This window comes from Cupressus sempervirens, chromosome 8, assembly GCF_028749045.1.
Source record: "Cupressus sempervirens isolate cs-2001-9-10 chromosome 8, ASM2874904v1, whole genome shotgun sequence".
Classification (NCBI taxonomy): domain Eukaryota; kingdom Viridiplantae; phylum Streptophyta; class Pinopsida; order Cupressales; family Cupressaceae; genus Cupressus; species Cupressus sempervirens.
Genome location: NC_143125.1, coordinates 559,831,189 through 559,848,515, shown reverse-complemented (window position 1 = coordinate 559,848,515; position 17,327 = coordinate 559,831,189).

Genomic DNA, 17,327 nt, shown 5'->3' with positions numbered 1-17,327 from the left:
ATATTCATGGAAGTGAGTTCATTTGGTATTCACATTCTAATACGACCTATACATTGGAGTGATAAACCTTGAGTTACCTTACTTCATCAAACCTTTAAGGTTATTTAGATTTGGAGATAACATCAATTTCATCATCAACCAATCACCATAGCTTCATAGTTAAAGTGAAAATAAAATAACACCTTATATGAGTTGGCTTAAAAATCTATAAGAAAAGTTAATTGTAGGTGCACTTCACATCTCTGGAATTCATATGGGGAAAAATAAAATGTGTGGATGCCTATGAAAAACCAATATTTTATTCAAGAAGAATATACCTAGAATATTTTGTATAAGATAGATTTAAAAATAAACACTTAAGAGAATAAGAAACATAGTAATAATAAACTAACCTGAAGACCTACCTAGGTACCTAAACCATGTCTACTCACCTTGGGATGTTACAAAACACTCCACCCCCAAGTCTAGTCACATGAGTAGAGGTGTGTCTCACAATTATATTGAACTAAATAAAAGAAAATATAAAGTTAAAAAACTTGAACTAATGCCAAATAAAGAATATTATATATATACCAAACTTAAATGTTGATCAATCCATATTACCTATGCATCACCTTTATAAAAGAAAGATACCATGTTCAAACAAAAACAAGGAAGTAGTGGTCCACACTAGGCAGCCTTAATTTTGCTAACCCTTGCTCTCATGAAGAATGATGATGGTGATGTTTTTATTTGTTTTGACATAAGTCAGACCCATTTCTTCTAGGTGCTTGAAATTTGAAGTTGTAATAAGGTCTTGTGTTTTGAAATTCCCCATCCACTTCATGCCTGGGGAGGAGTAGTAGTTTCCTGCGAAGTGGTAGGAGCAATCAAGTTAGACATGTGATGTTTAATGCCACCTCCAGCTTGGGATTAATGTTTCCACCATTTTATGTTGTCTAGGGGAGGATGGGACTCTTGACCACCTCATGTTACATGGATTTAAAAGGGGCCATGTGACCCTAAGTCCTAGGAAATTGCATGGAAGGATGTGAAGTTTAGATATGGGTATGTTATGTTAGGTATTTTGTTTGGGATCATATTATTGTATAGAGTAAGGATATGAATTATGTTTTTTGGGGGTGAGTATTAATTTTTTTTCTAATATTATATAATTATATGGTAGTGAGTTAGTAGTTAGTAGGATTATCTAATGTTTTTTATGGAATGGTTGGAAATGTTTTTCTTTGGAATTAATTTAGTAGATGAAGGTGTGTGTTAGTAAAGAAAGTTAGCATTAGTATTAGGGGTGGTAGATTTTAGGAATATAGTATAGTTACTATCTAATAATTAATTATACATTATCAATAAATAAAATAATTTAAAATAATAATAATAATAAATAATAAAATAAAATAAATAAAAGTAGTATGTATAACAATTAGGTTTGGAATAAATATTTTAATAAATCATCTACATAATACAAACACTGCCTACATGTATATAAAAGGATGTCAATAAATAAATAAATAAATAAACACAATAAGTGGTAATCAACAATTGACACCATTAGTATCGTAATGATGTGTTTCTTATATTAATAATGTGAGACATGATGGGTATTTATTAACTGTATGAGGAATAGTAGTTAGAGTACATGATAATACATTGTAGTAGTTTTTACATGAGAAAAAAAAGTCTAGTTAGTAGCACCTAGTTGTAAGACATCAAAAGTCAAAGCTAATAAAGGATAAAATGTAAGAAATTAATTAGAACAATTATACCCTTGTAATAATAAACAAAAATGGAATTGGCATAAAACATAACAAGTTAAGCTTATTGACATACATGTAAGATGACCTAAAATTAGAACCTCTAGAACAATTATAAAACTTCTTCACATTCATATACAAAATATCTTAATTTTAAGGATAAGATATGAATTTTGAGATAACACATTATCTACTTCTTATGTTTCCAATGATTCTTAGAAATTAATTGGTCCCCCTTGAAAACTTGAAATACAGTATTAGTTCAATAGAATGTTATTAATAGAATGTATGCGAGTTTACCTTTCAAAAAAGAAGTTGGTTGTGTTTTGCCCTGTTAAATTTAGGCCATGACAGTCTGAGACATTTCTTTAGTGATAGTATAGTTATTTTTGTTAGGAAATAACTATTAGGATTTCAGAGAATTATTAGGCCCACTTAGTTAAGATATTTTATCTACTACAATGGTAAGAAAGTAGTAGTGAATTGATCAATTAGGTTTAGAACTACCATACTCTGTTAGAAATCGTCTCTTCTCTATCTTCTTCTTTCTAATCTCTTTCAAGCCATACACTCATACTTTAAGTTAGGACTTCCTCTGGTTGATCTTCCCCTTTTTTATGTTTTGTTCACTATGTGTCTTATTTTAACTTTAAGAATTTGATAAATAAATACCAGTATCATAAAAAAAATTCTTTTTAATCCTTTCAATAGAAAAAAAAATCATTCTAGAATCTTCTATATTTTTCCACTTAATCACGATCATAGACATTAGATTTATTGCATTTAGTCACCCACAAAAAAAACTTCCTTCTTACATTTTATATTTCTAAAATCTTCACCATTAGATCTCCATCACATTTCTCTAGTCATAGATATGATAACTAATTTTTACTTTATCCTTTGAACTTCTTAAACATTCTTAATTTTCACCAAATTTTGACTTCATATCAAATATGTTCTTAACTTGTTCATATTCAATGAACATTAAAAATTTACTTAAGGAATACATCACTTGGTTAACATTGAAATTACTTGATTAATACTATACTTTAACATTTCTTTTCAAGGCACTCAGTGACAAGTGTAGTAGCTTGGTTAATATTGTGTTCTTTTATTCACAGTGCATCTCACTTGATATAACTTGAACATACATGATCTTAAATACTTTGTCAAAATCATTACATGATTCTATAATCAAACCAACATTCCATTGCTGGGATCTAATTCAATCAAATGCCCATTGAATACCATACACTTATCAACTCTTTCATCATCATACTTTCTTTAAATCATCTTCATAAATCAAAGGATATTTCACTCTCCTAAAATAGTATAATGTCTTACAAGATAATACTTGACATGAATGACAATGAAATGAGTGATGTGACTCTTTCACATACATTAAAAAATTATCAGTTGAAACTAACATAACCTCCTTCAAAAACCATTTTTCTTTATCCTTAGTGATATCTATTACATGTTCTTTTCTTTGAGTAATCTCTATTACCTCCAATCATACAATCATACACCTCATTGTCTCTCACATTTACTTTTCTAGATACAATTTTTTGTTCATTTAATCTTTGGATTTACACCTATAGGTCCTTGAAGTTTACTTGGCTCTTATACGAATTAATATCAACTCATTGTTTTTCTTAGTCCAAATGAGTTTCAACCAAATACCAACACAAATATGAATGCTAATGAAATAAAAATATGACACAATTCAAATTTTATTTATATTATGAGAATTTATTTACAATATTAATCTCAATTAGATCAAACCTTATGATTTGATATATTATTTTGGAATTAACACCAACTAAAGTAATTAGTTATTTCACTTCATCACTCACCTACACTTTGTCCTAAATATATCTACTCTTGTTTGAGGGTGTGTGCAGGATCATAGTGTGCCAAAAAGTGGCGATGTGAAAAAAATAGAGTTTGAACAAGTCTAAAAGCACTTCAAAATCTGCTCTAACTTTTTTCCACCTATCCAGGTACAAAGCCTGGAAGGAAAGGCCGAGCCATATCAGATATCCGATAATCATATGACATTATTATTATAATAATATAATAATATAAAAACATTATATTATAATATTATAATATATTATTTAATATTATATAATAAAATATTATTATATAAATAATAATAATACTATAATATAATAATAATAATATTATTATATTATAATCGTATAATATTATACTATAATAATAATATTATATTATAATAATATAATCTAATATTTCAAAGCTATATGTTGTATGTTATATATGTTATATCTTATATATAAAATAGAAGATATGCGAGCGATTGAATATTCGATTCAATATCAGATATTCGATATAATATCGGATATCTGATATAATATCGAATATCTGATATCTGTAACATTACATATTAAAAAAGACTAGACCCACAAGCCCTTATTTCTCACATTTTGGGGGCCAGTATCAGCACGTGACCAGATATCAGATATAAGATCGAATATTGGATATTAAGGTATGTTTTTTTTGTTTTTTTAACTAATTTTTAATCTAAATTCGATAGATTTTAGCATGATTTTGTTTGTTTTAGTTGAATCTAGGATTTTTTTGAAAAAAAAGGTTTTTTTAAAATATATATTACATTTTGTAATTCAATACGAATAGCTGATCAGAATGATGACATTGAGGCAAGGAATAAAATTCCTCATAACTCCCCACCAAATGATCCAGTACCCTAAAAAAACCGTCCACCAAATGATCCTCTACCCCCTCAAAACCCTCCTTGAATCGAGGATTTGATAAATGAAAATCTCACCGAGTTGAGAGGTTTGCATAGAACATATAATAATGTACCTGCATTGGCTCCTATGTTATCCACATTAAACACCATAGTGGATAACATTGAAACCCTTACAAACCAACAAAATGTTGCTCTTCATTGGCATGATCAAATGCACGAGATGTTTGATGATGGTTTGGATTATGATGAAGTTGTGACCCTCAACATAAGAAAAGACAATTTGGCCAACCTTTTTGCGAACCCAAAAATAGGTTTACCTGTTGACCCAAAAAAATCCAAACTATAGATTAAATGGTGCACAAATGATGCCATATGTGCATACTTTTGGGATCATTGGTGGATGGTCTTTGATATCCCTCCACATGGCAATTTAGACATACCATTTTATTTTCTTAGAAAATTATATGCCAAATTTGTGTTGAAACTTATAGTGAACTATTGGAGCATGAAGCCCAACATGGGCTTAGGACTAGGAGCTCCTCAGGATAGACCCTCTTCCCAGCGGAAGAAAGCTAGCATTTTGTCCCCCCCACTGATATCTCCCCTCCTCCTTAAGTGCAGCATCTAGATATTATGATAGAGGCTAGCTCTAGACTATCATAGTCATTCATAGGCTGAGTAGGCTAATGATATCTTAGGCTAGGTCAATCCTACCTCCTCGTGTTGATGATGTTGGTGCCACTTCATTATCGGCTAGCTCATCACACATTTGTGTGCCTCACACTTGCATTACATGCAAGAATATTTTCCTGGGTCCCATAGGTGATCTTCCTGAGTATCATTTTGTATTAGATGAGGATACACCAGACACACACGCAGAGGCTACAAACCCTGATGCGAGAGAGGAGGGGAATGCAGATTCATGGACTCCTTCAGTGTCGGTATATATATATATATATATGTATATATTATGACATATGTGATTTAAAGTTAATTTTTATAATAGAGTAATTTTGATTTTTAAGCCATATTGACTTTAATATGTATGTGATCTTCATTCACATTCACTTGATGACCGAGGAGGAGCTCAGATAGATTGATGATGCTACGCTCTCGGCCATTTCATTTGGCCTTGAGACATCTATGGTACATTATGTTGTGTTTGCATTTTTTTTCTATTTGATATTGTAGCATATATGGTTGCTAATCTTTCTTTTATCTTGCAGGTAACATCTATCCTAGAGGGACAAAGTGCAGAGGGTTAGCCAGCACGCATTGACAAAAGAAAGGTAATTAGGAACTTTCTATTTGATTAAATATCGATGCATTCTTGTAAAATGTTTGTGGTAATCCCATTTAATTACATTCTTTATTGTATATAGGGTGTCGCTACTGGTGATGAGCCTGTACAGATTTTGTGTCGTAGACCATCAAGGATTTCCATTTGCATTAAGAGCCCCATTGTATGTATAAGTATCATTTATTTTTTATTATCCTTATCTTCAAAAATAAATTCAAAACTAATTTTTGTGATATTAACAATTACTATTTTGTATCTCATAGGAGACTCCTAGTGCACATGAGGTCCGACGGGAGAGTTATGTAGATTTGATGACATGGCCACTCACTCCTGAGGAGGAGCCTAGAATAGGAAGTTGTAGTTTGGATTCATGATCAAATATGTTATAAATTTAGCATGATATGAATTATAATGTTATAGTTTAAATTATAGATTCATACGACAAAGATATTTGAACATATACAACCCACAATCAGAGAGGTACCAGCATTGCTGAGGGCTTATGAGAGGACTCCTGACCAGCGCAGGAGGTCGATGAGAGAGGTATTTATTATGAAATTTTGATAGCATTAATCTTCATTACAAAAAAGATCATTATGCATTTGAGTAATTCAATGTTAGATACGTAGAATCATATAAATTTAGTAGTCTAACTTTGGGTTTTTCTTTTATGTTTATGTAGGAGGCATCCAATCAACCTAGTGCAATGAAGAGGCTACATTTTGATCATCAACCAGCACCCTAGGATAGTATAGTTGTCATAGGATGCATCATAAGACATTTTGAGATAGCATATGCCACATTGTATATAGAAACATTGATATTATACACATTCTGATGGTATGATCAGCCACATTTTGTATATGGATCTATGTATTTTGATATATATTTTAGTACTTTTTCTATGGATACATGATCTTTGATATATATTTGTGTAAAATTTTGTCTATGGATACATGTATTTTGATATATATTTTGGTCATTTATGTGCACAATGATATACATATTAATTTAGTATCTAGTATTGTTCAATTTATCATGGTTCATGTGTATTGTTCATGTAGGATTTAACAGTTCATCGATAGCCCTCATGACCTTTGAGTTATGACCCTCGAAAGATCAACTTGAAAATGCACTTAGAGCACCTTGGAGACTCCTCAGTACGGGGTGGCCACAAATGATAAATGGTCTCCATTGCTGGAACAAGGGTTTGACTAGGGTTCACTCGCACATCTAAAGCTAATGGCACTAACGATTCAATGCCAAGATCAGCAGTTTCAAAGTTATGCTATGGTGCACCTATGAACTGAGGCACACTGCGAGTTTTGGCATCGAGAGAGATTGTTGTGCCAAATCCAAATGAAAATGTGATCTCTAGAAAATGAGATAGGTTATTTTAGGCCTTAGTATCACAGTTCATCAATAGCCCTCACGAGCTTCAAGTTATGACCCTCGAAAGATCGACCTCGAAATGCACTTAGAGCACCTTGGAGACTCCTCGGTACGGGGTGGCTAGAACAAGGGTGTGACTAGGGTTCACTTGCCCATCCAAAGCTAATGGCACTAATGATTCGATGCCAAGATCAACAGTTTCAAAGTTATGCTTTGGTGCACGTATGAACTGAGGCATACTGCGAGTTGTGGCATCGAGTGAGATCACTATGCCAAATCCAAACGAAATGTGATCTCTTAAAAATGAGATAGATTATTTTAGGCCTCAGTATCATTGTCCTGTAGCATTTTACAATTCATTGATATCCATCATGAGCTTTGATTTATGACCCTCGAAAGATCGACCACGAAATGCACTTAGAGCACCTTAGAGACTCTTCGGTACGAGGTGGCTGCAAATGATGGATGGTATCTATGACTAGAACAAGGGTGTGACAAGGGTTCACCCACCCATCCGGAGCTAATGGCACTAACAATTCAATGCCAAGATTAGCGATTTTAAAGTTATGTTGCAGTGCACCTATGAACTTAGGCACACTACAAGTTTTGACATCGACCCAGATTGCTGTGCTGAATCCAAACAGAATGTGATCTCTCAAAAATGAGATAAGTTATTTTAGGCCTTAGTATCACTTCCCTGTAGCATTTGACAGTTCATCTATAGCCCTCATGAGCTTTGATTTATGACCCTCGAAATATCGACCTCAAAATACACTTAGAGCACCTTGGAGACTCCTCGGTACGGTGTGGCCGCAAATGATGGATGGTCTTTGTGGCTGGAAAAAGGGTTTGAATAGGGTTCACCCTTCCATCCAAAGCTAATGGCTCTAACGATTCGATGCCATGATCAATGGTTTCAAAGTTACGTTGTGGTGCACCTATCAATTGAGGCACACTACAAGTTTTTGTATCAAGCGAGATCATTGTGCTAAATCCAAACAGAATGTTGTCTCTTGAAAATGAGATGGTTTATTTTAGGCCTCAACATCACCGTCCTATAGCATTCAATATTTTATTGATAGCCCTCACTAGCTCAGAGTTATGACCCTCAGAAGATTGACCTCAAAATGCATTTAGAGAACCTTGAGGACTCCTTGGTACAGGGTGGCAACTGACAATAGAGGGTCTCCATGGCTAGAAAAAGGGTGTCACTAGCATTCACACACCCACCTAGAGCTAATGGCACTAATGATTCAAACAATTCTAGCCATTAGGAGTTAGATTTTGAAAAGTTGTCAAGAAAATTGCAAAAGTTGGTAAGCAACTTTTTGCAATTTTTGCACTAAGACAAGTTTTATTGCAAATTTTATTGTAAATAGACTCTACAAACTCCTACGGACCCTAATAATGTTCTAAACATCTAGACATACCTAAAAAATATGGAATTTACCAAAAATCCACTGTATTGGACCAATTGATGGCCAAGGCTTATAGTTGCACCATGGGGTCTTATGTCCATTACAAATGTGGATGGTCATAGGGAGATCATTAGATCCATCCCTAGACCTTATTACATCAAGAAAAGAAAAATTATTAGGTACTTTGCCTTAGTGTTCCCTATATTTCATAAAATTTAAACTATGAAGTTTCCTTCCAAAATGCTCATGTAGCCGTTGCATTAAAGATTTGAATTTTCTAAAGCAATAAGCTAAATTTTAAGTTACTTATTGAATGTTTCAACTTATGAAATGACTTAAGATTCTTATGAGACCTTTTTACCCTATGACCCCCTTTGACCCATATAAACAATTCTAATATGTCCCTATAGGTCCTAGGACCCCTAGGGACATATGTCATCATTTAATTAGTCTAAGGGGGTCATAGGTAACCCTATGACCCCTTTTGACACATACAAACAACTCTAATATGTTCCAAGGGGTCCTAGGATCCCTAGGGAAATATGTTATCATTTAATGGGTCAAAGGGGATCATAAGGTGACCTATGACCCCATTTGACCCATATAAACAATTCTAATATATCAATAGGGGTCCTAAGACCCCTCGGGACATATGTCATCATTTAATGGGTCAAAGGGGGTCATAGGTCACCCTATGAAACTCTTTGACCCATATGAAAAATTCTAATACATCCTTAGGCGTCCTAGGACCACTAGAGACATATGTCATAATTTAATGGATCCAAGGGAGTAATAGGTCACCCTATGACATCTTTTGACCCATATGAACAATTCTAATATGTCCTTAGGGGTCCAAGGACCCCTAGGGACATATGTCATCATTTAATGGGTCAAAATGACCTATGACCCCCTTTGACCCATATTAACAATTCTAATACACCCCTAGGGGTCCTAGGGACAAATGTCATCATTTAATGGGTCAAATGGGGTCATAAGTCACCCTATGAACCCTTTGACCCATATTAACCATTCTAATATGTCCCTAGGGGTCTTAGGACCCCTAGCGATATATGTCATGATTTAATGGGTCAGATGGCCTATGACCCCCTTTGACCCATATCAAACATTCTAATATGTTCTTAGGGGTCCTAGGACCCATAGGGACATATGTCATCATTTAATGGGTCAAAGGGGGTCAAAGGGTGAACCTATGACCCATTTTGACCCTATGAACAATTCTAATATGTCCCTAGGGGTCCTACGACCGCTAGTGACATATGTCATCATTTCATGGGTCAAAGGGGGTCATAGGTAACCCTATAAGCCCCTTTAACCCATATAAAAAAATTTAATATGTCCCTATTGGTCCTAGGACCTCTAAAAACATGTATCATCATTTAATGGGTCAAAGGGGGTCATAGGGTTACCTATGACCCTCTTTGACCCATATGAACAATTCTAATACGTCGTTAGGGGTCCTAGGACGCTTAGGGACATATGTAATCATTTAATGGGTCAAAGGGACCTATGACCCCCTTTGACCCATATGAATAATTCTAATACGTCCCTAGGGGTCCTAAGACCCCTAAGGACATTTTTTGCCATTTAATGGGTGAAAGGGGGTCATAGGGTGAACCTATGACTCCCTTTAACCAATATGAACAATTCTAATATGTCACTAGGGGTCCTAGGACCCCTAGGGACATTTGTCATCATTTAATGGGTCAAAGGGGGTCATAGGTCACCCTATGACACCCTTTGACCCATATGAACAATTCTAATATGTCCCTTAAGGTCCTAGGACCCCTAGGCACACATGTCATCATTTAATAGGTCAAAGTGGGTCATTGGTCACCCTATCGCCCCCTTTGACCCATATGAATATTTCTAATACGTCCCTAGGGGTCTTAAGACCCCTAGGGATGTATGTCATCATTTAATGGGTCAAAGGGCATCATAGGTCACCCTATAGCCCCCTGTGACCGATATGAACAATTCTAATAAAACCATAGGGATCCTAGGACTCCTAGAGACCTATGTCATCATTTAATGGGTCAAAAGGGGTCATAGGTCACCATATGGCCCCCTTTGACCCATATGAACAATTCTAATACCTCTTTAGGGGTCCTAGGAACCCTAAGGACATATGTTGTCATTTAATGGGTCAAGAGGGGTCGTAGGGTGAACCTACGACCCCCTTTGACAATTATGAACAATTTTAATATGTTTGTAGAGGTTGTAGGACCCCTAGGGACATAGGTCATCATTTAATGGGTCAATGGGGGTCATAGGTCACCCTATGACCTCCCTTGACTCATATGAACAATTCTAATATGTCCCTCGGGATCCGAGGACACCTAAGGACATATGTCATCACTTAATGTGTCAAAGAGGGTTATAGGTCACCCTATGACCACCTTTGACCCATATGAACAATTCTAATATGTTGCTAGGGGGACCCTAGGGATGTATGTCATAATTTAATGGGTCAAAGGGGGTCATAGTTCACCCTATGGCCCCTTTTGACCTAATGAACAATTCTAATATGTCCCTAATGGTCCTAGGACCCCTAGGGACATATGTCATCATTTAATGGGTCAAAGGGGGTCATAGGTCACCTTATCGCCCGCTTTAACCCATATGAAAAATTCTAATACCTCCCTAGGGACAGATGTCATTATTTAATGGGTCAAAGGGTGTCATATGTCACCCTATAACCCTTTTGACCCATATGAACAATTCTAATATGTCTTTAGTGGTCCTAGGACCCCTAAGGACATATGTCATAATTTAATGGGTCAAAGGGGGTCATAGGTCACCCTGTGATCCCCTTTCACCCATATGAACAATTATAATATGTCGCTAGGGGTCTTAGGACCCCTAGGGACATATTTTGTCATTGAATGGGTCAAAAGGGGTCATAGGTCACCTTATGACCCCCTTTGACCCATATAAACAATTTTAATATGTCCCTAGGGGTCCTAGGACCCCTAGGGACATATGTCATCATTTAATGGGTCAAAGGGGATCATAGGGTGAACCTATGACTCGCTTTAACCAATATGAACAATTCTAATATGTCGCTAGGGGTCCTAGGACCCTTAAAGACATATGTCATCATTTAATGGGTCAAAGGGAGTCATAGGTCACCATATGACCCTCTTTGACCCATATGAATGATTCTAATATGTCCCTAGGGGTCTTAGGAACCCTAGGGACATATGTCATCATTTAATGGGTCAACGGGGGTCATAGCACCCTATGACCCCCTTTGACCCATATGAACAATTCTAATACATCGCTAGGGTTCCTAGGACCCTTAGGGACATATGTCGTCATTTACTATGTCAAACTTAGGACACCCTTTGACCCATATGAACAATTCTAATATGTCCCTAGGGGTCCTAAGACCCCTAAGGACATATGTCATCATTTAATGGGTCAAAGGGGGTCATAGGGTGAACCTATGACACCCTTTGACCAATATGAAAAATAGTAATATGTTGCCAGGGGTCCTAAGACCCCTACGGACATATGCCATCATTTAATGAATTAAAGGGGTCATAAGTCACCCTATGATCCTCTTCGACCCATATGAACGATTCTGATATGTCACTAAGGGTCTTAGGAACCTTATAGACATATGTCATCATTTAATGGATCAAAGGGGGTCATAGGTCACCCTATGACCCCCTTTGACCCATATGAACAATTCTAATATGTCCCTAGGTGTCCTAGGAACCCTAAGGACATATGTCATAAATTATTGGGTCAAAGAGGGTCATAAGGTGCACCTATGACCCCCTTTGGCGAATATTAACAATTCTAATATGTCACCAGGGTTCTTAGGAGCCCTACGGACATATGATGTCATTTAATGGGTCAAAGGAGGTCATAAGTCACCTTATGACCTCCTTTGACTAATATAAATAGTTTTAATATGTCCCTAGGGGTTCAAGGACCCCTAGGCACATATGTCATCATTTAATGGGTCATAAGTCACCCTATGGCCCCCTTTGACCCATATGAACAATTCTAATATATCCCTAGTAGTCCAAGGACCCATAGGAACATATTTCATCTTTTAATGGGTCAAAGGTGGTCATAGGTCACCCTATGGCCTTCTTTGACCCATATGAACAATTCTAATACCTCCCTAGGGGTCCTAGAATTCTTTGAGACATATGTCATCATTTAATGGGTCAAAGGGGGTCATACATCACTCTATGGCCCCTTTTGATCCATATGAACAAATCTAATATGTCCCTAGGGTTCTTAGGAACTTTAGGGACATGTTTTTTCATTTAATGGGTCAAAGGGGGTCGTAGGGTGAACCTATGACCCCCTTTGAACAATAACAACAATTCTAATATGTCCCTAGGGGTCCTAAGACCCCTAGGGACATATGTCATCATTTAATGGGTCAAAGGGGGTCATGGGTCACCCTATGACCCCCTTTGACCCATATGAACAATTCTAGTATGTCCCTAGGGGTCCTTGGATCCCTAGGGACATATGTCATCACTTAATGGGTCAAAAGGGGTCATAGGTCACCCTATGACCCCCTTTGACCCATATTAACCATTCTAATATGTTCGTAAGGGTCCTAGGACCCCTAGGGATATATGTCGTCATGTAATTGGTTAAAGGGGGTCATAGGTCACCCAATGACCCTCTTTGACCCATATGAACAATTGTAATATATCCTTAAGGTTCCTAGGACCTTTATGGACATATGTTGTTATTTAATTGGTCAAAGAGGGTCATAGGGTGAACCTATGACCCCCTTTGACCCATATGAACAATTCTAATATGTCCCTAGGGGTCATAAATGAATCAAATGAGGTCATAGGGTGACCTATGACCTCCTTTGATTCATTAAATGATGACATATGTTCCTAGGGGTCCTAGGACCCCTACAGACATATTAGAATTGTTCATATGTGTCAAAGGGGGTCATAGGTTGACCTATGACCACCTTCGAGCTTTTAAATGATGGCATGTGTCCCTAAGGGTCCTAGGACCCCTAAGGACATATTAGAATTATTCATGTGTCAAAGGGGGTCATAGGTTGTCCTATCACCCCCTTTAACCCATTACATGACAACGTATGTCCCTAGGACCCCTAGGGACATATGAGAATCACTCTTATGGGTCATAGGGTGTCATAGGTTGACCTATGACACCCTTCGACACATTACATGACTTCATATGTCCCTAGAGTTCCTAGGACCCGTAGGGACATATTTCATTCTTATGGGTCAAAGGGCTTCGACCCATTAAATGATGACATATATCCCTAGGGGTCTTAGGACCCCTAGGCTCATATTATAATTATTAATATGAGTCAAAGCGGGTCATAGGATCTGTAATGTTCTCGAACAGAAATAAATGTATTTAATTATTATTTTTTGTGTAACGGGCCGATTGTTTAAATTAACTCGTACCTAAATTTAATTGTGTCATAGTAGTTTGTGTCATCATCAGCTAATCATTTTAAACCCTTGGAAAGCTTTTTTGGATGGGTATTTAAGCATGGCTCGTAGTAGTTGATAGTTTTTTTTTTTTATCATATTTTCTCTGTACTGCGGATTCCTATTGGAGTTTGGAATTTGTTCACGATTTTTAAAGTGAAAGACCTTCCCTATTTGGCTCACTCGATTTCAGTGGGAACAAAACCTTCATGCTATTTCAATTGTGTCGCTAGTCTATTTTGGGTAATCTAAAGTCTAAATTTCATCTATGTTCCTGTTGGTGAATGCTTAGTCTCTGCATGTGCAAATTGTGTAATTTTTCTTGCAACTAAACTATTGATTATCAATTAGTTTACATTGATAATTGCCTCCTGGAATTTTACTGTATGGCCTCCATCATTCACTCTTTCTGCTCATGCCTGTACGGCTTCTTTGTGTTGTATTTGGCCCCGCTTCATAATTCACAATTCATAATATAATAATAGTGCAGTGTACGGATAGATCTGTGGTTCCCGTACAATCATTTGTGATCTACTGTACGACCACCTCGTCATTCCCTTTGACAAACATACCACCATATGGCAATAGACCATATGGTCTTCTATGGCCCACCTACTCATTGTACAGACTTTATTTCCTACTGAGAATCTTGCACTCTTGTTAACTCCTATACTGATTGCTACAGGCAACATATAGTCACCGTACGGCTTCTGTCATTGCACTCCAGGCACTTCCTCATCCATATAGGACCAATTTTAGGAACATAACCATCGATTTTCTGCTCTGCAAAATTCAAATTGATAAAAGGGAACATTTCAATGGTATTAGAGAAATCGATCCTGCTAGCCTGTGATCAGTGAATGCAAGTTTATAGCCAAAAGAGAAGGACACATTCTGTTGATCGAATGGCTGAAGCTTAGGAATGGGAACAGGAACCAACAGGTGCCAAACTCATTGCACTTCTAAAAAATTTTGCTCAAAACTAGGCATAGATCATTGATACTCAGCAACTTATGGAAGAAACTCTGAAAAATTTGGCAAAAAAAAATATTTCTAGAGAACCGAATGGACATAGCATAGATTCGGTGGCAGGCAGATCACACCCTCACACTGCACACTCTTGACCATCCATGCCGACTTTCCCATGATGGACTGAGACACATCACAGAGAGAGACCTCCAACCTTTGAGGAAATATGGGAGGATTGGCAGAATGCAAATCTCGAAGAAGACATCTCCTACAAGGATTACGCAGATCTAAGAATGAGATACGCAGGAGGTGGAAATAGAGGAGGATTTTTTAATGATGACCTAAGCAAAAAATTGAGTAAGGTGAATCTGTCTCCATTTGATAGTTCAAGCTCCATTTCAGCGTAGGCATGGGTAATGAAAGTTGACACCTACTTCCAGCTAAATCCTATGTCTGAAGAAGAAGCGATCAAATTTGTCGCATTACACTTGGAAGCCGTTGCGCACAAATGTTGTCACCAAGGAACTATCACTCTTGGGCATGATCAAATAAAGAATTATGTTGAGTTCATAGAGAGACTAATTGAATGATTTGATGGAAAAGACCCTGAGCTCAATTTCAAAGATTTGGCACAGCTGAGGCAAACGAGATCAATAGATCAGTTCATTATGAAGTTTAAGAGACTTTTTGTGTTGGTGACAGACATCTCTGAACGAAGGCAGGTCATTCTCTTTATGGATGGACTGGCAAAACTATTGAAAGGTTGGGTGAAAGGATTCAACATGTCAACCTTGGGGTAAAAGCACAAACCTGTGTCACCTTTTACGAAGAAACGTGATATCAGAATGCGACAGTTCAACATTAATGACAAAAAAATGGTATTTGTGTTTAGAATTTGAAAATGATGTAAACTGATGAAATGTGTAGAATTGGATGAAATTTATGGCTATCATTTTTTTAAAAAATTTTGAGTAAGAATTTATTCATTTCTTTTATTTTGAAGTCCCTTTTTTAACTATAAAAAATATAGGGTGCAGTTCGCGTCAAAAAAAAAAAATGTAAATCATCTTTTCTTGTTTTGATTTGAAAATATCTTATAGACGACATGTATATCTAGTGCACAAAAAAAGAAATAATTATTTTTTATCTATATTTTCTTTGTTATAAGTACTCAAGCTCGACCTTCTCAGAAGCCAACAGTTTTTTCCTCCCATCAAAACTTCCCAATCAAATCTACACCTTCTTGAGAAAAAATTACACATTCATGAAGAGGACTCTCTCCTCTAGAGATAAATATATATTTTTTGTTTTTTGGTATGATTTACTAATTTTTTCCCTTTTTTAAGTGAGCATCTTCTGAAATGTTGAAATATCGACTTATGATATTTTGAAATTCTAACATATTATAACTAATCAAAACACTCAAAAATTTATATAATGACGATATTGAATCTAAGATCTATAAAAGGGTATTTTTAGTTTTTGAATAAAATCAAGTTTTGATAGAGAAATGAAATTTGACCAAAACAGGTTTTGATATCACAAACGGTGACATAGATCTATGCTTTTACCCCTTGAAAAAAGTAATCAGGAAGGCATGAAGCATGGTGTCCTCATCAGCATCATCCTCATCCTCTCAGATTCATTCACATCCAAAATAGCCAACATTTCTAAGGGACAAACCTCCGCCAAAGAAGCCATCACTGGATGAAGCATCCTGACAAGAACTCTGAAGAAAGAAGTTATTTTTTAATTGCAAGGTGCCTTGGGAACTTGGCCACTGATGTGTCAAGAAAGGGAAAATTCATTACATCAAAGTGATGTTCGATGAAGAAGATGAGCAAGATCGAGAGGAAACCCCAGTGGAAGACATCCAATCTAGTGATAACATTTACATGGCCAACTTCAACCATACAGAGAGGATTGCCAATTTAATAAAATGTGGAGGATCCATTGCCTTGGCTGGTAGTCCGAGGTGCACAATTTTCCATGTGTGAGGTACCCTTTAGGGACAAAGGGTCACAGTGATGCTGGGTAGCAGAGCTACATTGAATTTCATAAATTCATCTTTAGTACAGCGAAGAAATCTTCTGACAAAAGCACACATGGGCTTTTAGGTCAAAGTTGCCAGAGGGACTTTCCTACCCTACATGTACCTAGTTCCTCAGTTGAGCATCACGATGGCAAATCACACAATGACAGAGGACTTTTTCATAGTAGGTATGGCCAACATGGAGGTCATCCTCGGCATACAGTGGATGGAGACACTTGATGAATACACTCAGA